This window comes from Salmo salar, chromosome 04 (genome assembly GCF_965601325.2).
Source record: "Salmo salar chromosome 04, fSalSal1, whole genome shotgun sequence".
Lineage (NCBI taxonomy): Eukaryota > Metazoa > Chordata > Actinopteri > Salmoniformes > Salmonidae > Salmo > Salmo salar.
The window spans coordinates 13,045,624-13,067,724 of NC_138294.1; the positions used below are offsets into that span (position 1 = coordinate 13,045,624).

The 22,101-nt window shown below is 44.6% G+C and overlaps 1 long non-coding RNA gene across 1 annotated transcript; it reads right to left on the reverse strand.

Moving 5' to 3' along the window:
• Positions 1-14,613: 14,613 nt before the first annotated feature.
• On the reverse strand, positions 14,614-15,497 carry LOC106602226 (uncharacterized). Its single transcript, XR_001328188.3, has 3 exons — positions 15,469-15,497; positions 15,003-15,119; positions 14,614-14,651 (listed from the first exon to the last, which is right to left on the reverse strand). It is a non-coding gene; the product is annotated as an uncharacterized LOC106602226 (long non-coding RNA).
• Positions 15,498-22,101: the final 6,604 nt, after the last annotated feature.

Below are 22,101 nucleotides of genomic sequence, written 5' to 3' on the forward strand. Positions count from 1 at the left end.
CTGTATGATCACCTTTCTAACTGACTCCTAATGGTAATATCTACTGTATGATCACCTTTCTAACTGACTCCTAATGGTAATATCTACTGTATGATTACCTTTCTAACTGACTCCTTATGGTAATATCTACTGTATGATTCCCTTTCTAACTGACTCCTTATAGTAATATCTACTGTATGATTACCTTTCTAACTGACTCCTAATGGTAATATCTACTGTATGATTACCTTTCTAACTGACTCCTAATGGTAATATCTACTGTATGATTACCTTTCTAACTGACTCCTAATGGTAATATCTACTGTATGATTACCTTTCTAACTGTCTCCTAATGATAATATCTACTGTATGATTCCCTTTCTAACTGACTCCTTATGGTAATATCTACTGTATGATTCCCTTTCTAACGACCCCTTATGGTAATATCTACTGTATGATTACCTTTCTACTGACTCCTAATGGTAATATCTACTGTATGATTACCTTTCTAACTGACCCCTTATGGTAATATCTACTGTATGATTACCTTTCTAACTGACTCTTAATGGTAATATCTACTGTATGATTACCTTTCTAACTGACTCCTAATGGTAATATCTACTGTATGATTACCTTTCTAACTGACTCCTTATGGTAATATCTACTGTATGATTCCCTTTCTAACTGACTCCTTATGGTAATATCTACTGTATGATTACCTTTCTAACTGACTCCTTATGGTAATATCTACTGTATGATTCCCTTTCTAACTGACTCCTTATGGTAATATCTACTGTATGATTCTCTTTCTGACTCCTAATGGTAATATCTACTGTATGATTACCTTTCTAACTGACTCCTTATGGTAATATTTACTGTATGATTACCTTTCTAACTGACTCCTAATGGTAATATCTACTGTATGATTCCCTTTCTAACTGACTCCTTATGGTAATATCTACTGTATGATTCCCTTTCTAACGACCCCTTATGGTAATATCTACTGTATGATTACCTTTCTACTGACTCCTAATGGTAATATCTACTGTATGATTCCCTTTCTAACTGACCCCTTATGGTAATATCTACTGTATGATTACCTTTCTAACTGACTCCTAATGGTAATATCTACTGTATGATTACCTTTCTAACTGTCTCCTAATGATAATATCTACTGTATGATTCCCTTTCTAACTGACTCCTTATGGTAATATCTACTGTATGATTCCCTTTCTAACGACCCCTTATGGTAATATCTACTGTATGATTACCTTTCTACTGACTCCTAATGGTAATATCTACTGTATGATTCCCTTTCTAACTGACCCCTTATGGTAATATCTACTGTATGATTACCTTTCTAACTGACTCCTAATGGTAATATCTACTGTATGATTACCTTTCTAACTGTCTCCTAATGATAATATCTACTGTATGATTCCCTTTCTAACTGACCCCTTATGGTAATATCTACTGTATGATTACCTTTCTAACTGACCCCTAATGGTAATATCTACTGTATGATTCCCTTTCTAACTGACCCCTTATGGTAATATCTACTGTATGATTCTAACTTCATTGTTGAGTAGTTGGTCTGATTGCAGCCTTTCAGCCTATCACTTTAAAAGGCCTGTTTATTGCATCATTCATAAGGTAGTTACGTAATGGCTTGTGACCGGCCATCGATGGCCAAATCAAGTCCTTTCTTCCTATCTATGCTGTCTGTGTGTGATAGCAGTGTGAGGAAATCTATGTCTTCATCTTTACCAGAGGTTTAAAAGGGGAACTTCACGTGTGTGTGTCTTCATGCGCCATGCATGTGTCCCCTCAGTACTGTTCTGGCCTTTGTCTGTGTCCAACTGCATGTGACACTCTTTTATTAAGTATCCAATCACATTCAATCAGGAAGCTGGTAGACATTGTTCCTTTATTTATTAATATGTGCCTTTTAATAAGAAGGAGAACGAAGCGATTTTTGCTAATAATTAACCATGAAAAAAATCAAGAAAATAATTTAGCTGAGCATATGCCTATGGCAAACCACATGACATATTGCTAATAAATGATTGATATATTTCCAGGGTACTGTATGTCTACATAGTCTCCTCTAAATCTAAACATCAATATTTGTCTTATTTTTCTCTCTTCCTCATTCTCCAGTTGTCTTCTTCCTCCTCTACGGCTCTTTCTGACACTAAGTGTCACGTCTGCTCCCGCTCTTCCCTCCACCTGGCGCTTGAGGGCACCAGGTTGCCCTGCATCACGCACTCCTGCAATCCATCATGCACACCTGGCTTCCCTCGTCACGCGCATCAGCGAAATTGGACTCACCTGGACTCACTTATCATCTGTTTGTTTCCTCCCCTATATTTGTCAGTTCCCTAGCTCTATTCCCCGCTTCTGCATTGTATTGTTTTTGTCTTTTGTATTAGTTTGCTGACGCTGTTCCTGTCTCATTCCATGTCCGTCTCATTCCACTCCCCGTACCTGCTTCGTCTCTCCAGCATCATTCCATGTGACACTAAGGCTCTATCTCAATCAGGTCAAGATTCTAGGAAAGACTATCTCCTCTCCTACTTCTCAAACCTACACTCTAAGAAAAAAGGGTTCTGGGGCCTCCCGAGTGGTGCTGCGGTCTAAGGTGCTAGAGGCGTGCTAGAGGCGTCACTACAGATCCGGGTTCGATCCCGGGCTGTGTTGCAGCTGCCCGAGACCGCGAGACCCATGAGGCGGCGCACAATTGGCCCAGTGTCGTCCGGGTTAGGGGAGGGTTTCGCCGGCCGAGATGTCCTTGTCCCATCGCGCTCTAGCGACTCCTTGTGACAGGCCAGGCGCAAGCACACTGACTTCAGTTGCCAGCTGTACTGTGTATCCTCTTACACATTGGTGCGGCTGGCTTCCGGGTAAAGCGAGCAGTGTGTCAAGAAGCAGTGAGGCTAGGCGGGGTTGTGTTTCAGAGGATGCATGGCTCTTGACCTTCGCCTCTCCTGAGTCCATATGTGATTTGCAGCGATGGGACAAGACTGTAACTACCAATTGGATTTCACGAAATTGGGGAGAAAAAAAGGGTTAAAAGTACACCAAAAAATACAAAAGGGTTCCAAAAGGGTTCTGCTGCTGTCCCCAGATGAGAACCCTTTTTGGTTCCAGGTAGAACTATTTTGGGTTCCATGTAGAATCCTCTGTGGAAAGGGTTGTACAGGGAACCCAGAAGGTTTCAACCTGGAACCGAATGGGTTCTTCCTAGAGCCAAAAGGGCTCTCCTATGGGGACAACCGAAGAACCCTTTTCAGTTCTAGATAGAAAAAAAGGTGCTAAGAGTGTAGAGATGCAAGAGTAGGTTATTGTTAACTCTTTTTCTCATGGATCCAGTTATGGTTTGTGCCACAATTGTCAACTTTCCATGTCTTTAAAAGTCTTTAAAATAATCAAGGGGTCTAAATACTTTCCGAATGCACCAAGTATAGGTACGAGCTAGCGAATGTCATTTTTGATGAGTTTAGACATTTACAAGCGAAGGTGAATGAGAGACATTGTATACATGAATACTGGCTCTCCAGCAGCATGTCTACACACTATGTCTGTGTGGAGTCTGTACTTAGTAGGGCTACAGGCCTGTCTGCTCAGAGAAGAGGGGGAGGAGCAGATGGGAAACGCAAGGAAATCAAGATAGCAGTGGCAGCTGTACAAGTAACTCATCCAAAGGGATTTGCCTTCTCAAACACGGAAGAAAGCTAACACAATATGACGCCGCGATACGGGTCATGTTAACGCAGAATTCAGTTTTTTTTACAGAGGAAAGAAAAAGAAAACGCATAAGAAATATCTTGCTGTGTTTTGTAAACACAGATCTAAAATGCTCCTTATTGTTAATTTCTGAGACAAAGTTAGTGCTTCAGTTGCACTTCCAATTCGGATGAGAATTCACTTTCTATCAGCAGAAAGTGCTCCAACTGATGTGTAGCTTTTTCCCCACCGGTACATTTCTGGTAAAATGAAAGATTAACTTTAAGCAAAACATTAGAAATATGATGGCCATGCATCGTTTAAAAACACCTTGCTTTTTCATTCTAAGCTCATTTACTTGTGTGGCTGCCAGCCAAATAGTGTTACACTTCATCTGAAGAAAATGAAGCTATTTTCTGCCAAATGTGTTGCACTAATGTATTTTCTTTGAAGGAAAACTGTAGTTGCAGGTCCCTGATCACTCTATTGAATAAAAAAAACACTGAATGTCAATATAAAAATGCGACCCCTGTCGACACACAGCTGGACTCACCTGCTCCCACTTTCTCCTGTTGTGCTACATACAACAAATATGTGACTGTCTCAACTGTGCTGGGGAACTAAGTAAGCTTCATAATGTCAAATAATGTGACATCTGAAATAAGAACGCGGTCTGTTTTATCTACTAAATCATTGCACAATTTGACTGCAGGTATTTACATAAAAATTACTACAAATATTAAAGGTTAAAAGGTATTGAAAATCTCTACGGCATTGACGGTATTGAAAAACCATTCAGTGGCTATTTCCAAATACCCTGGTTTACCGTCCAAGCCTAATCTGAGACAACTGTGGGGAGCAATGGAGTCAACATTGGCCAGCATCCCTGTGGAACACTTTCCTCACCTTGTGGAGTCCATGCACGGACTATGATTAAAGAGTAACATGGGTGGTTGAGGCTATCACATTTTATTCTCCTTTTCACCTTTTTATCTTATATTCCTGACAACTGAGTGTGGACTTCAAAACTATATGAAATAATCAAAAATATTTAAGCTGTGCTGTGCTTAATTGAGCTTACCTGTTGCAATAGAAAAGTCTCAAAAGTTCAAACCCCGCCCATCTGACATTCTAGCAGGCTATCACAAATGCACAAAGTATTTTTATACGATTTGAAATAGTATTTGATTCCAATGTATAACACTTATCAGGAGTCCACTGTACGAAGTTAATAACCTCATGGTGTTCCCTTCCATCTGTTCTTATGCAGCCGTGTACTTGTAGTGTGTCATTCATTGTCTGGCGATGTGTCCATCACATAACTACTGAAGACAGGAAACTACTACTGTATCTCAGAAAGTAAATACTGTAGGTTTTAAATAAATTCATGAATATGTTCAGAGAGAGAGAGATTTAATTGATGAAGATGTCTATATATCTCACATTTATAAATGAAATATCAGTGACATCATCAAATGATCTCACCCTCATCAGCCCTTCCCCTCTCTGTCATCTTGTTCTCTCTCTTTATTCAGGTTGTTGTAACTGGTCTCTCTCTTTAGTCAGGGTGTTACTACTGGTCTGTTGCTGGTCTCTCTCTCTTTAGTCAGTGTGTCGTAACTGGTCTTTTGCTGGTCTCTCTCTCTTTAGTCAGGGTGTTGTATCTGGTCTGTAGCTGGTCTTTCTCTTTAGTCAGGGTGTTACTACTGGTGTGTAGCTGGTCTCTCTCTCGTTAGTCAGGGTGTTGTATCTGGTCTGTAGCTGGTCTCGCTCTTTAGTCAGGGTGTTGTATCTGGTCTGTAACTGGTCTCTCTCTTTAGTCAGTGTGTTGTAACTGGTCTGTAGCTGGAATCTCTTTAGTCAGGGTGTTACTACTGGTCTGTAACTGGTCTCTCTCTTCAGTCAGGGTGTTGTATCTGGTCTGTAGCTGGCCTCTCTTTTGTCAGGGTGTTACTACTGGTCTGTAGCTGGTCTCTCTCTCTTTAGTCAGGGTGTTGTAGCTGGTCTCTCTTTAGTCAGGGTGTTACTACTGGTCTGTTGCTGGTCTCTCTCTTTAGTCAGGGTGTTGTAACTGGTCTCTCCCTTTAGTCAGGGTGTTGTATCTGGTCTGTAGCTGGTCTCTCTCTTTATTCAGGGTGTTACTACTGGTCGGTTGCTGGTCTTTCTCTTTAGTCAGGTTGTAGTATCTGGTCTGTAGCTGGTCTCTCTATATAGTCATGTTGTTGTATCTGGTCTGTATCGGGACTCAATGCAAATAGTCCGGGCAGCCATTTGATTGCCTGTTCAGGAGTCTTATGGGTTGGCGTTAAAAGCTGTTGAGAAGCCTTTGGTCCTAGACTTGCCGCTCCGGTACTGCTTGCCATGCGGTAACAAAGAGAACAGTCTCTGACTTGGATAGCTGGGGTCTTTGACAAGTTTTAGGGCCTTCCTTTGACACCACCTGGTGTAGAGGTCCTGGATGGCAGGCAGCTTAGCCCCAGTGCTGTACTGGGCCGTATGCACCACCATCTGTAGTGCCTTGCGATCGGAGGCCGAGCGGTTGCCATATCAGGCAGGGATGCAACTAGTTACTAGGATGCAACATAGTTACTAGGTAAAACAATAGGTGAATAGTCGTAATCACCAGCACTTCTTACAACTAGGTGATAAGCAATGAATTTGGACACCAACTCACAGTAGACAGACAGGCCTATGATCCAAGCTATTAGAATACACAGCAGCCCCAGACACACTGCAAAATCTGGGAAGGGTCTCTTCCCTGAGCTATCAGGCTCTGTAGACACATCAAATAAACCTTTGTGCGTGTGTGTGTGTGTGTGTGTGTGTGGTGTGTGTGTGTGTGTGTGTGTGTGTGTGTGTGTGTGTGTGTGTGTGTGTGTGTGTTACCTGAATGCTGGTCTCCTGGTCCATTATTAGGAGCAGTGTCTGCTGTCTCTTCTCTCTTGGTGTTGTTCTCATCGTCTCTCAGGGTGTCTGCACTGACGTAGATATCCACAATCCTCTCCGCCATCTCACCTCTGTCAAACTTGACCTTATTGGTCATATCTGCCTCAGCATAGATGGCCTCAGACATCTACAACAACGTACTGTGTTTTCTGTCTAGCAGGTGTATGTTAAGTCTATCCAGGTTCTTGTGATATCGTTACAAATGCCCTGTGTCTGTTCCTGTGCCTTACTGTAGGTGGCACTGTTTTAACTGATGAGAAACTGTCAAGGGTTCGTCTGGGAGACGCTCAGTCGGATACTCTTTACTATAACATTGGGGTCACACAAGGGTCAGTATTAAGCCCCCTTCTGTTTACCGTTTATATAAATTATCTCCCACTGCTTGCCCACAAGTTAACATGCAGATGTAGGCACACGATACACGATACAGCGAAAAATCCTATCGCCATTAGCATAACAAAATGTAATAATCTTTTTTAAACAATTTTTTTTTTCAAATTATATCGTTTTATAGATACACCTCTCCTGAATCGAACCACGTTGTCCGATTTCAAAAAGGCTTTACAGCAAAAGCAAAACATTAGATTATGTTAGAGGAGTATATCGTAAAAGTAGCCACATAGCCATTTTCCGACCAATCACATGCATCACAAATAACCAAAAACAGCTAAATGCAGCACTAACCTTTGACAATCTTCATCAGATGACACACCTAGGACATCATGTTACACAATACATGCATTCTTTTGTTCGATAAAGTTCATATTTATATATAAAAACAGCATTTTACATCGGTGCGTAACGTTGACTAACTATTTTCCCTCAAATGCATCTGATGAAACAGCGCTACAATTTACTAAATTACTATTCGAAAACATTTTTAAAATGTAATATTGTCATTCTAAGATTTATAGATGAATATCTCTTGAAAGCACCTGTAATGCCAGATTTAAAAATAACTTTACTGGGTAATCACACTTTGCGATAAAAGGGATGCGATACTCAGAACAATAGGCTAGCAATACAGGTCAGCGCCATCTTGGAACAATCGCATATCAAATCTAGTCTTGTATACTATTGTCAATAATCCCTTACCTTTGATTATCTTCATCCTTAGGCACTTCCAGGAATCCCAGGTCCACAACAAATGTATTTTCGTTCGAAAAAGTTCATCCTTTATGTTCCATTAGCTTGTTGTTGTTAGCGCGTTCTGAAGGCTGCACCAAAAGTTCCGACGTGCGCGGGGCTACTCTTTCAACAAAATGCATTTTTTTCTTATTTAGGTTCGTTCAAACATGTCAAACGTTGTATAACATAAATCTTTAGGGCCTCTTTCAACCAGAGCTCCAATAAGATTCAAGGGGGACGATTGCATTGTCTTTATAAACGTTTCGAAAGGGGAGGGTAGCCAGGGGCGCCGGCGTCATAATGGTGATGGCCCTCTCCGTGTGACCACGTTCCACAGCGTGTCATTCTGTCAGTTTTCACAGTAGGAGACTCAAATCACTTTGTAAAGACTAGGGACATCTAGTGGAAGCAATAGGAAGTGCTCAATGAACCATAGCTCACGGTGTGATTAATAGGCAACGTGATGAAGTTGAGTCCGCAATTCAGAATTCCACTTCCTGTTTCGATCTGTCTCGGGGTTTTGACTGCCATATGAGTTCTGTTATACTCACAGACACCATTCAAACAGTTTTAGAAACTTTAGGGTGTTTTCTATCCACAAGTATTACTTATATGCATATCCTAGCTTCTGAGTTTGAGTAGTAGGCCGTTTAAAATGGGCACGAATTTATTTCAAAATGCGCTGTGGCGCCCCCTATCCTAGGCGACCGTCAAGAGGTTAATGTGCACTGTCCCCTATAAAAACGTGACCACGTGACTTCCCCCACTTTAGCTTCTAATGGAAAAATGTTTGTTTCCCATAGTGCACATCAGTTTTAAACATAAGATTCAAGCGATAATTGAGGTGATAATTTTTTTGCGGAATAATTTTGACCCTGTGACATCATCACATACATCACCAATGGCCGTATGCCTTATAGGGGTCCTGTTTTCTATCTATGCTGTCTGTGTGGCACATCAATGTAACATCACAATGTATTATGACAGAGTTCATTACATATTTCCACCCTGTCTTTTTGTACAAGATAACATGTTATGTCTGATGACTTGACTCTCTTTGCAATGATTTCACTGTTCCACATGACATCTACCTACATGAGCTATTATACAACTCTACAGCTCTACTCTATTCCACAGGAGGAGATAAAGCATTACACAGATCCTTAGATACAGGGACAGAGTCAAACGTGGCCCCAAGGAGGATGTAGTACTAACTACAGGTACAGCTGTAGTGTTGGTGACGGAGACCTGGGCTGTAGAGCTCACAACCACCCCCACAGAGTCACTCACTGAGCCCAGACACACACCCACGTTGCCTGCCCTGTCCACTACCACCAGTTCTACCTTCTTTGAACAGCAGGTGGCGCTGTATGCCACCCGGGTCATGTTCTCGCCCCCGGTGCCCACCTCTGTAGAAGTGTTCAGGGTTCCGTTGCCCTGGCGCAGGGTGACTCGGTCGATGCCCGTCCCATTGGCACCGTCGGTGAGGTTGGCAGAGAGCTGCCAGTAAGAAGGACTGCAGTCAGCCGGGCAGCTGGACGAGAAGCTGACCACCCCGCACTGGGGAGGGGTGAAATCTGTCACCTGGAGGAGGGGGGAGACAGAGAGGGAGCGATAGAGAGCTTAGTCAGTCAACTGAAGTAGTAGTGGTGGTGGTAGAACCATCTCTGACCTGTAGAGCCGGTAGTGGTAGAACCATCTCTGACCTGTAGAGCCGCTAGTGGTAGAACCATCTCTGACCTGTAGAGCCGGTAGTGGTAGAACCATCTCTGAACTGTAGAGCCGCTAGTGGTAGAACCATCTCTGACCTGTAGAGCCGCTAGTGGTAGAACCATCTCTGACCTGTAGCGCCGGTAGTGGTAGAACCATCTCTAACCTGTAGAGCTGCTAGTGGTAGAACCATCTCTGACCTGTAGAGCCGCTAGTGGTAGAACCATCTCTGACCTGTAGAGCCGGTAGTGGTAGAACCATCTCTGACCTGTAGAGCCGCTAGTGGTAGAACCATCTCTGACCTGTAGAGCTGCTAGTGGTAGAACCATCTCTGACCTGTAGAGCTGCTAGTGGTAGAACCATCTCTGACCTGTAGAGCTGGTAGCATTCAAATCAGGGGCCATGAGGGAGAGAGGATATGAGGAAAGGAGGCCAGGCCCATTTTAGAGTTTTGGAATATGAGACTTACCTTGCTGACAACAGAGAAATGCAGACTGTGTAGTTAATTGTTGAGTTTTGGAACATGACCCTTACCTTGCTAACAGAGAGATGCAGGACGGAGTAGTTCATTTTAGGGTTTTGGAACATGACCCTTACCTTGCTGAAAACAGAAGAGACGCAGGATGGAGTAGTTCAAGTCTGTGGCTCCAGCGGACTCGGCCTCAATGGTCAAGGTGACGTCCGTTACCGATGGGGTGCTGGCAGGCGCCGTTAGGGTCACGTACCGTTGGCCGCTCCTCCCCCGGTCCCAATGGAGACACTGGCGGGGAAGGAGGAAATGAAGCCGCGGTTGTTCGTGGCTCGGATGGTAAAAGTTCCTCCTGTTCCGTTGGCCATTGACACGGTGAAGTGGACAGAGATGGTGGACCCGGGTTCTAGAGTACTGTCAGCCTGGGCCTGGCGAGAGAAGAACTTCACTTTTTAACAATAAGACAGAGTGTCCAAAATGCCATCCTATTCATTATAGTGCACTGCTTTTCATCAGAACCCTAGCGGCCCAGGTCCAACGGAAAAGTGTGCAATTTCCGAGCTCTACAAGACTGACATTAACAGAGATGCTGGAAGTCTTTATCTGAGTGAAGGCCTGTCTCTGGAAGAGACTAGGTGATGATTTGGTGGTGGCGCTATTGCTCTCTCCCCTCAGACACACCATGGAGGAAGAGGAGAGAGAGAGGGGGTGTAGAGACAGGGTGGTGAACAGAGAAATAGAGGAAGGGGAGGAGAATGAAGAGAGAGGAAAATAGAGAGTAAGAATGAGAGAGAGGGTAACGGAGCGAGGGAGAAAACGAGGTAGAAACAGAGAGCTAAGGTGAAGTAGAGAGGAAGAGGAAGTTATTATTTTTTACATTATTTGAAACTACTCTGCTGTGATGCTATGGAAGATGAAGATGAAAAAGTTGGTACTGAAGATGGTTTCTTCTGTTATTTATTGTTACCTGTGAGAGGACGGCCCTCTCTGAGGCCAAAGTCTCCATGAGCCCCTCCGAAAACCTCCACGAAATGGTAGCCAAAATGAACAGAGTTCTGACCTGAAACAGACACACACGCACTTTAGATAATCCATTAATAGACAGTACATTAGATATGTTAACAACACAGTCACCTGGAGGAAGAGGAGGAGGAGGAAGAGGAGGAGAGGTTAATAGACAATACATTAGATATCTTAACAACACATTCACCAGGAGGAGGAAGAGGAGGAGGGGTTAATAGACAATACATTAGATATGTTAACAACACAGTCACCTGGAGGAAGAGGAGGAGGAGGGGTTAATAGACAATACATTAGATATGTTAACCTCTCTGGGCTAGGCGGGACGAATTCATCCCACCTACGTAACAGCCACTTGAAGCCTGTGGCGCGATTTTCAAAACCTTAAAAATCCTATTACTTCAATTTCTCAAACATATGACTATTTTACAGCTATTTAAAGACAAGACTCTCGTTAATCTAACCACACTGTCCGATTTCAAAAAGGCTTTACCACGAAAGCAAAACATTAGATTATGTCAGCAGAGTACCAAACCAGAAATAATCAGACACCCATTTTTCAAGCCAGCATATAATGTCACCAAAACCCAGAAGACAGCTAAATGCAGCACTCACCTTTGATGATCTTCATCAGATGACAACCCTAGGACATTATGTTATACAATACATGCATGTTTTGTTCAATCAAGTTCATATTTATATCAAAAAACAGCTTTTTACATTAGCATGTGACGTTCAGAACTAGCATACCCCCCGCAAACTTCCGGGGAATTCGCTAACATTTTACTAAATTACTCACGATAAACGTTCACAAAAAGCATAACAATTATTTTAAGAATTATAGATACAGACCTCCTCTATGCACTCGATATGTCCGATTTTAAAATAGCTTTTTGGTGAAAGCACATTTTGCAATATTCTAAGTACATAGCCCAGGCATCACGGGCTAGCTATTTAGACACCCGGCAAGTTTAGCACTCACCATAATCATATTTACTATTATAAAAGTTTGATTACCTTTGTTGTCTTCGTCAGAATGCACTCCCAGGACTGCTACTTCAATAACAAATGTTGGTTTGGTCCAAAATAATCCATCGTTATATCCGAATAGCGGCGTTTTGTTCGTGCGTTCCAGACACTATCCGAAATGGTAAAGAAGGGTCGTGCGCATGGCGCAATTCGTGACAAAAAAATTCTAAATATTCCATTACCGTACTTCGAAGCATGTCAACTGCTGTTTAAAATCAATTTTTACGCCATTTTTCTCGTAGAAAAGCGATAATATTCCGACAGGGAATCTCCTTTTCGGCAAACAGAGGAAAAAATCACAAAGGCGGGGGCGGTCGGGTCACACGCCTAAGCCCAGTGTCCCTTGATCGGCCACTTGAGAAAGGCGATAATGTGTTTCAGCCTGGGGCTGGGATGACGACATTCTGTTTTTTCCTGGGCTCTGAGCGCCTATGGACGACGTAGGAAGTGTCACGTTAGAGCAGAGATCCTTAGTAAAAGATAGAGATGGAAAAGAAGTTCAAGAAATGGTCAGACAGGCCACTTCCTGTAAAGGAATCTCTCAGGTTTTGACCTGCCATTTGAGTTCTGTTATACTCACAGACACCATTCAAACAGTTTTAGAAACTTTAGCGTGTTTTCTATCCATATGTAATAAGTATATGCATATTCTAGTTACTGGGTAGGAGTGGTAACCAGATTAAATCGGGTATGTTTTTTATCCAGCCGTGTCAATACTGCCCCCTAGCCCTAACAGGTTAACAACACAGTCACCTGGAGGAAGAGGAGGAGGAGGAGGGGTTAATCGACAATACATTAGATATGTTAACTTCTCAGGGCTGCCTGGGACGCTACCGTCCCACCCACGGTTCACACTATTCAACAGCCAATGAAATATCAGGGTGGCAAATTCAAAACAACAAAATGTCATAATTCAAATTTCTCAAACATACAACTATTTTACACCATTTTAAAGATAAACCTCTCTTTAATCCAACCACATTGTCCGATTTCAAAAAGGCTTTACGACGAAAGCATAAAGTTAGATTATGTTAGGACAGTACATAGACATAAAATTACACACAGCCATTTCCAATGCAAGAACAGGCGTCACCTTTGACGATCTTCATCAGATGACACTCCTAGGACATCATGTTACACAATACATGCATTTTTTTGTTCGATCAAGTTCATATTTATATCCAAAAACCCCATTTTATATTGGCGCGTGACGTTCAGAAAATGTATTCCTCCCAAAACTGCCGGTGAATCAGCACATCAATTTACAGAAATACTTATCATAAACGTTGACAAAATATATAACAATTATTTAAAGAATTATAGATAAACTACTCCTTAATGCAACCGCTGTGTCAGAATTCAAAATAACTTTATGGAGAAAGCTTATTGTTCAATATTCTGAGTACAGAGCTCGGCCATCAATGCAAGCGATACAGTTAACCGTCAAGCCACGGCGTCGTCAAAACACTAAAATACTGTTATAAATATTTTAGGGTGTTTTTAACATAAAACTTTGATAATATTCCAACCGGACAATAGCGTATTCATTACAGAAGAAAAAGAAAAATGGCTAGCTCTGCGTGACTGCGCATGAGGTAACTAAGTGACCCCAGCCAGGCCACTACTTGTTCCGGGTGTTATTCAATCAAATTGCACAGTAGAATCCTCAAACAAGGTTCTAAAGACTGTTGACATCTAGTGGAAGCTGTAGGAAGTGCAATATGACATCACAGACACTGTAGTTTGGATAGACAATCATTTGAAAAGACTACAAGGTTCTAAAGACTGTTGACATCTAGTGGAAGCCGTAGGAAGTGCAATATGACATCACAGACACTGTAGTTTGGATAGACAATCATTTGAAAAGACTACAAGCCTCAGAGTTCCCACTTCCTGGTTGGATACCTCTCAGGCTTTTGCCTGCCATATGAGTTCTGTTATACTCACAGACATCATTCAAACAGTTTTAGAATCTTTAGTGTTTTCTATCCAAATCTTCTAATAATATGCAAATATTTGACTCTGGGCCCGAGTATTAGGCAGTTTACTCTGGGCACGCTTTTCATCCAAAAGTGAAAATACTGCCCCCTATACCTCAACAGGTTAACAACACATTCACCAGGAGGAGGAGGAGGAGGAGGAGAGGTTAATTGACAATACATTAGATATGTTAACAACACAGTTGAGGTCATTGTTAGGGTGTGCAATTGTACAGCTTGTCCAGTGAGAGAGAGTGACTGACTGAACACTGAGCAGGAGGACATTGATCTATAGCCTGTAAGCCAAAACATTACCATACCTGTGCTGCAGCGGAGGCGTCCTCGATGATGCTGGTGGCCCGGTGCAGATCCTCCTTGGTTACCTCAATGGCCTGACCTGGAGGGAAGGGACCACAGTATGTTCTGAGAACTCTATAAGAAGCTGTAAAACACTTTGGGACAACTGCTTTATGAACACGATCAATTGATTGACTGATTGGTTGACCTCCAGAGGCCTGGGCAAGGTCACGATACAGCTGAGCGTCTGATTGGGCCATCCGGTTGGAGGCTCCATCCTGACTGGGCCATACGGCTGAAGCTCCGCGCACGGAATGCCTACGGGGACGTCGACTGGATCGGAGGTTGTCAGTCAACATGAAGGTCACCTGAGGAGAGGGAGCAGAGGAGAAGTAGAGAGAGGAGAAGAGAGTTAGAGGTTGATGACAGAATAAAGGATGAAAGGAAAGTGGATGTTAGGAAAGAATGTCAGTAAAGAAATAAGATATGTTGAGATGAATCATAATGGCTAGCCTTTACATCACACTTCATCAGATCTCACTCAGACAACTTGTGAGCCCACGAACAGTAAACTGTCTCCAAAAGGGGGAGAGACAGAGAAAGTGATGAATAGAAGCACAGAAAGAGACAGAAAGAGGAGACAGAGAGAGAGAGAGAGAGAGAGAGAGAAAGAGAAGGAGACAGAGAGAGAAAGATTAACAGTAGTGAAAGCTACTAACCACAGACTTGGTGCTCTCTATGAGGGCAGTGACAGTGCTCTTCAGTGCAGTGTCTTTAGCAGGAGCATCAGTGAACACAAAGATCTCAGAGGAGGGTGGCGCCGCCGTGAGGGCCAGCTGGGAATTACAACACACACATCAGAGAGTCAGACCACACTGCGATCAAGTACTGGAATTCTATGGGAAATAACATGTTCAGTCCACTGGCTAATTAACCAGCTCTGGCAGAGTTACCAAAACAGGAAACCACATTTCAAATGCAGCCGTTCAGCCTTCATATTGGCACTGTGAATGTAACTTTTGCTCATGACAATGCCTGTACACACACACACACACACACACACACACACACACACACACACACACACACACACACACACACACACACACACACACACACACACACACACACACACACACACACACACACACACACACACACACACACACACACACACACACACACCTGTAGTCCTGACAGACACAGCTCTGGTACATCTCCTCCTCCTGATGCTGTCAGGGTGTTGATGCTCTTTTAGAAAATGTCTGTCATTTGTTGTGATGATCAGAGGCCCAAATCCTGCAAACACAAACACACACCACAAATTACTAATTGTGTAAGATTTGATGGGACGTGAAAATGTAATGTTATTCCACACAAGTAAAAAGAGAAGAGCTTTGGGTTAAAATTGCCTCCCAATTTCAGGGAGGCAATTGGCATGTGGCTTGACCATAATGTTGGAGTTGGCCACAACAGATCTGGGACCAGGCTAACACCTGGGTCGTTGAAGGGGACCAGGATGTATGTTGCTGCTGATCTGAGACCAGGCTAACACCCACCTGGGTCATTGCATTGAAGTGGACCAGGATGTATGTTACTGCTCATCTGAGACCAGGCTAACACCCACCTGAGTCATTGAAGGGGACCAGGATTTATGTTCCTGCTGATCTGAGACCAGGCTAACACCCACCTGGGTTGTTGAAGGGGACCAGGATGTATGTTCCTGCTGATCTGAGACCAGGCTAACACCCACCTGGGTCTTTGAAGTGGACCAGGATGTATGTTCCTGCTGATCTGAGACCAGGTTAACACCCACCTGGGTCGTTGAAGGGGACCAGGATGTGAAGTATGTTCCTGCTGATCTGGGACCAGGCTAACACCCACCTGGGTCGTTGAAGGGGACCAGGATGTATGATGAAGTTTCCTGCTGGGTTCCTCTCTTACTGTCGATGACGGAGAAGGACACTCTCTTAGCCTCAGTGATGTCACCACTCATACTGCCTATGGTGTCGATAAAAAAACACAACACTGCCTAATGGGTGATGCCTATTAACCCGGAGGGGGGGATGAGAGAGTGCGAGGGAGATTATGGAGTAGAAATTATTAACCAAAAACACCCTTTGTTATCCTAGCTCCTCACAACAGTTTACCATGACATCTCCCTCATCATATAGTAGTCTAATCCTTGCCTATAGTAGTGATAAAATCCTCCAATTTAACACAAAACATCACAAATAATCACCTCGCCTAAACATTGCCCACCTACTTCCGCCTTTCTCTCTCACTGTAGGAAGTCCTTGTCCCCGGCAGCTCCTCTGATGTCCTCCAGTAGTTCCATGGTAGCGTTGACGGCCACGTCAGCTGCAGTGTGGTGGAGGTGACCGTGACTGGACCCCACGTCGTCCTTGTTGATGCCCCCTACCGGGTCCCGACCGCTGGTCCATTCAAACAACCTGCCGTGGCTACACTTACCTAGGAGTGGGAGAGATGAGTGTGTGAGTTAGTTTGCATCAATGCTCCAAAGTGGCGCAGCGGTCTAAGGCGCTGCATCTCAGTGCAAGCGGCGTCACTACAGTCCCTGGTTTGATTCCAGGCTGTATCATAATCCGGCTGTGATTGGGAGTCCCATATGGCGGTGCACAATTGGCCCAGCGTCGTCCGGGTTTGGCAGGGCTAGCCCGTCATTGTAAATAGGAATTTGTTCTTAATTGACTTGCCTAGTTAAATAAAGATTACATAAAATGTTTTTGTTGTTGTATTTATTAGGATCCCCATTAGCTGCTGTCTATCAAGAAGAGGAAGAAATGGTGTGTGCGCGCGTGTGTGTGTGTGTGTGTGTGTGTGTGTGTGTGTGTGTGTGTGTGTGTGTGTGTGTGTGTGTGTGTGTGTGTGTGTGTGTGTGTGTGTGTGTGTGTGTGTGTGTGTGTGTGTGTGTGTACATGCAGGTTTGTTGGAGGAGAACAGGTTGAAGTATCCAGAGGTGAGCAGGCCCTGCTGTAAGACCTCTGGTAGGATGTTATCAGTACAGTTACCTCCCATACAGTTCCTACAGGTTGGAGTACTGGGGCCTAGAGAGGGGGTTAGAACAGGAGTACTGGGGCCTGAAGAGGGAGGAGAGGGGTTTAGAACAGGAGTACTGGGGCCTGAAGAGGGAGGAGAGGGGGTTAGAACAGGAGTACTGGGTCCTGAAGAGGGAGAAGAGGGGGTTAGAACAGGAGTACTGGGGCCTGAAGAGGGAGGAGAGGGGGTTAGAACAGGAGTACTGGGGCCTGAAGAGGGAGGAGAGGGGGTTTAGAACAGGAGTACTGGGGCCTGAAGAGGGAGGAGAGGGGGTTAGAACAGGAGTACTGGGGCCTGAAGAGGGAGGAGAGGGGGTTAGAACAGGAGTACTGGGGCCTGAAGAGGGAGGAGAGGGGTTTAGAACAGGAGTACTGGGGCCTGAAGAGGGAGAAGAGGGGGTTAGAACAGGAGTACTGGGGCCTGAAGAGTGAGGAGAGGGGGTTAGAACAGGAGTACTGGGGCCTGAACAGGGAGGAGAGGGGGTTAGAACAGGAGTACTGGGGCCTGAAGAGGGAGGAGAGGGGGTTAGAACAGGAGTACTGGGGCCTGAAGAGGCAGGAGAGGGGGTTAGAAAAGGAGTACTGGGGCCTGAAGAAGGAGGAGAGGGGGTTAGAACAGGAGTACTGGGGCCTGAAGAGGGAGGAGAGGGGTTTAGAACAGGAGTACTGGGGCCTGAAGAGGCAGAAGAGGGGTTTAGAACAGGAGTACTGGGGCCTGAAGAAGGAGGAGAGGGGGTTAGAACAGGAGTACTGGGTCCTGAAGAGGGAGGAGAGGGGGTTAGAACAGGAGTACTGGGGCCTGAAGAGGGATGAGAGGGGGTTAGAACAGGAGTACTGGGTCCTGAAGATGGAGGAGAGGGGGTTAGAACAGGAGTTCTGGGTCCTGAAGAGGCAGGAGAGGGGGTTAGAACAGGAGTACTGGGGCCTGATGAGGCAGGAGAGGGGGTTAGAACAGGAGTACTGGGGCCTGAAGAGGCAGGAGAGGGGGTTAGAACAGGAGTACTGGGTCCTGAAGATGGAGGAGAGGGGGTTAGAACAGGAGTACTGGGGCCTGAAGAGGGAGGAGAGGGGGTTAGAACAGGAGTACTGGTGCCTGAAGAGGCAGGAGAGGGGGTTAGAACAGGAGTACTGGGGCCTGAAGAGGCAGGAGAGGGGTTTAGAACAGGAGTACTGGGGCCTAGAGAGGGAGGAGAGGGGGTTAGAACAGGAGTACTGGGTCCTGAAGAGGCAGGAGAGGGGGTTAGAACAGGAGTACTGGGGCCTGAAGAGGGAGGAGAGGGGGTTAGAACAGGAGTACTGGGGCCTGAAGAGGGAGGAGAGGGGGTTAGAACAGGAGTACTGGGGTCTGAAGAGGGAGGAGAGGGGTTTAGAACAGGAGTACTGGGGTCTGAAGAGGCAGGAGAAGGGGTTAGAACAGGAGTACTGGGGCCTGAAGAGGGAGGAGAGGGGGTTAGAACAGGAGTACTGGGGCCTGAAGAGGGAGGAGAGGGGGTTAGAACAGGAGTACTGGGTCCTGAAGAGGCAGGAGAGGGGGTTAGAACAGGAGTACTGGGGCCTGAAGAGGCAGGAGAGGGGGTTAGAACAGGAGTACTGGGGCCTGAAGAGGCAGGAGAGGGGGTTAGAACAGGAGTACTGGGGCCTGAAGAGGGAGAGAGAGAGAGAGAGAGAAGCGAGAGAGAGAGACAATCTGCTGTAGAGTGCAGTGTGTGGGTCATCAAATTGTAATTGTCACATGCGCCGAATACAACAGTGAAATGCTCACCTACAAGCCCCTAAAACAATGCAGTTAAAAAAATAAAAGTGTTAAGTAAAAAATAAAAGTAACAAATAATTAAAGAGCAGCAGTAAAGTAACAATAGCGAGGCTATATATACAGGGGGTACCGGTACAGAGTCAATTTGCGGAGGCACCGGTTAGTCGAGGTAATTGAGGTAATATGTACATGTAGGTAGAGTTAAAGTGACTATTTATAGAGGGGTGTGAAGTGTGTAGAAGCGATGACAAGTCTATTATCTCCAGGCTGGTTGGTCGACTGATACAAAGAGGGAGTGGTTTAGTGTTGACAATGGCACACACCCAAATACTTCTTTATCAATCCGTGAGGAGAGGTTTCTTTATTTTATGAACAAATGCCTTTATAATGTAGGCGTTTTAGCTACGTGTTTGTGTTGCATGTAGTTAGTTACCTGTATTGTGCCGATATAGGTGGGTATATCTGGGGGTGGTTTAAATAAACTACAGATAGTTCCACAAACAATACCTGCCAGGTTCACCAGTTGCAGGTCAGGTCTAATCAGAGTGCTGTACGGCTGTCTGTTCCCTTCTCAACCCAGTTACTGTGGCTGTAGAAATCCTGGAGAGACAGTCACAATCAACTCAACAGTATCAGCACAATCAGTCTTCATCATCTCCCTCTCTCACCTGTAGTATGTGTGTGTGTGGGTCTGTGCGTGTGCATGCATGCTTGTTTGTGTCACCTCATCTGTAGTGTGACAGACAGCTCACCTGTAGTGTGTTACAGACGCGTCCCAGCGCCAGCCTGGCCAATAGGAAGCTCCCTCTTTTGACGCTGGCCTTGACCTCCGACACCCCCCCTGGAAAGTCTCACCGTCGAAGTGGTGCGCCTCGCTCACATCATCATCAGCAACATCATTATCATCGTGTCATCATTATCATCTTGTCACCATTATCATCACCATCATCAACCTCATATATGTTATCATCACCATTATCGTCATCCCCATTACCATCATCATCATTATCCTCAACCACAGCATTATCATCATAGTTATCGTAATTGTCATCATTATCATCACTGTCACCATCATCAGCATGATCATCACCATTATCATAATCCTAATCATCATCCTCATCACCATTATCATCACCTTCATTATCATCCTCATCTCCATTATCATCACCATTATCATAGTCATCATCATCACTAAATTCATCATCACCATCATCATAACCATTATAATCATCACCATCATTCTCATAGTCATCTTGTCATCCTCACCTTGCTCAGAGCAAACGCCATGTCCACCAGGGCGTTACTAAGGTACATCTTGACAATGGCGCTCTGGATAAGGATGGTGGAGACGAGGAGTCTGCAGAGCAGGCCTTCTGTAGTTTGACGATGGAGAGATTGTCATTAGTCTGGAGAGAGAAAGAGAGACTGTCATCAATCTGGAGAGAGAGAGAGAGAGACTGTCATCAATCTGGAGAGAGAGAGAGACTGTCATCAATCTGGAGAGAGAGAGAGAGAATTGTCATCAATCTGGAGAGAGAGAGAGAATTGTCATCAATCTGGAGAGAGAGAGACTGTCATCAATCTGGAGAGAGAGAGAGAGAGAGAGAGAGAGAGGCAGTGGAGACTTGTATTGAGAACTTTGTTTTCTGTCACAACAGTCATTCATCAATGAGTTTAACTCAGTCAGGATTGGTCTGACTGACTGTTACTGACGGAACAGTCAGTCAGACCCGTCAGAGAGAGAGGTTATTAATTGGTTTGTAGGGGAAACTCACAAGTAAGAGACTTACTATCAGTCTGGTGAAAAAAAATATTAGCACATTCATTACTTTATTATAGAACCAATTACAAAAACATTAGTTCATTTCCAGTAGCTCATTGCGGTCTGTCACAACATTGACCAATGGTCAATTCACCGGCAGGCTGAAGTTCCGCCCCTGGGCGGCAGCCAGGGCGCGGAAGACCTCGGCGGTTTTGCGTAATACAGCCCTTTGTGTGATGTCACGGTGTGTGAACGAGCCCCCTCCTGCGATACGGAGTTTGAAGGCCTGGGTGCCCCCTGGAATGGACAGGTACAGCGCCATCAAGAGGGAGGTCTGCATTGCAGCGTATAAAGTCTTGAGGGTCCAAGGAGATTGGTAGAGAAGGTATCCAATAACTCTCTCTATGTGTGATATATGATCAGAGTCCAATATCAAGTATCTTCCTGGTTCTGTGAGCCTGTTGGAACATACAGAGACACAATGGACAGAGAGCAAACCAAGGAGAGGTTACTCAAGGTTAAGGATCTGTAGTTGAATGCCTGGGTGGAGATTGGGAATGAAGAGGGAAGCATGAGAGAGAAAAGGGAATGAAGGGGGAAGCATGAGAGAGAAAAGGGAATGAAGAGGGAAGCATGAGAGAGACAAGGGAATGAAGGGGGAGACATGAGAGAGACAGAGGGGAGCCAGAAATATTCTCACGTAAGTCCTGACCATATCTCAAATCACATTGTACCATATCACTAAAATAACTTGTAGTTATCTAACGAACGCACTTTAACCTGTTAGGGCTAGGGGGCAGTATTGACACGGCTGGATAAAAAACATACCCGATTTAATCTGGTTACCACTCCTACCCAGTAACTAGAATATGCATATACTTATTACATATGGATAGAAAACACCCTAAATTTTCTAAAACTGTTTGAATGGTGTCTGTGAGTATAACAGAACTCAAATGGCAGGTCAAAACCTGAGAGATTCCTTTACAGGAAGTGGCCTGTCTGACCATTTCTTGAACTTCTTTTCCATCTCTATCATTTACTAAGGATCTCTGCTCTAACGTGACACTTCCCACATCGTCCATAGGTGCTCAGAGCCCGGGAAAAAACAGAATGTCGTCATTCCAGCCCCAGGCTGAAACACATTATCGCCTTTCTCAAGTGGCCGATCAAGGGACACTGGGCTTATGCGCGTGACCCCGACCGCCCCCGCCTTTGGGATTTTTTCCTCTGTTTGCCGAAAA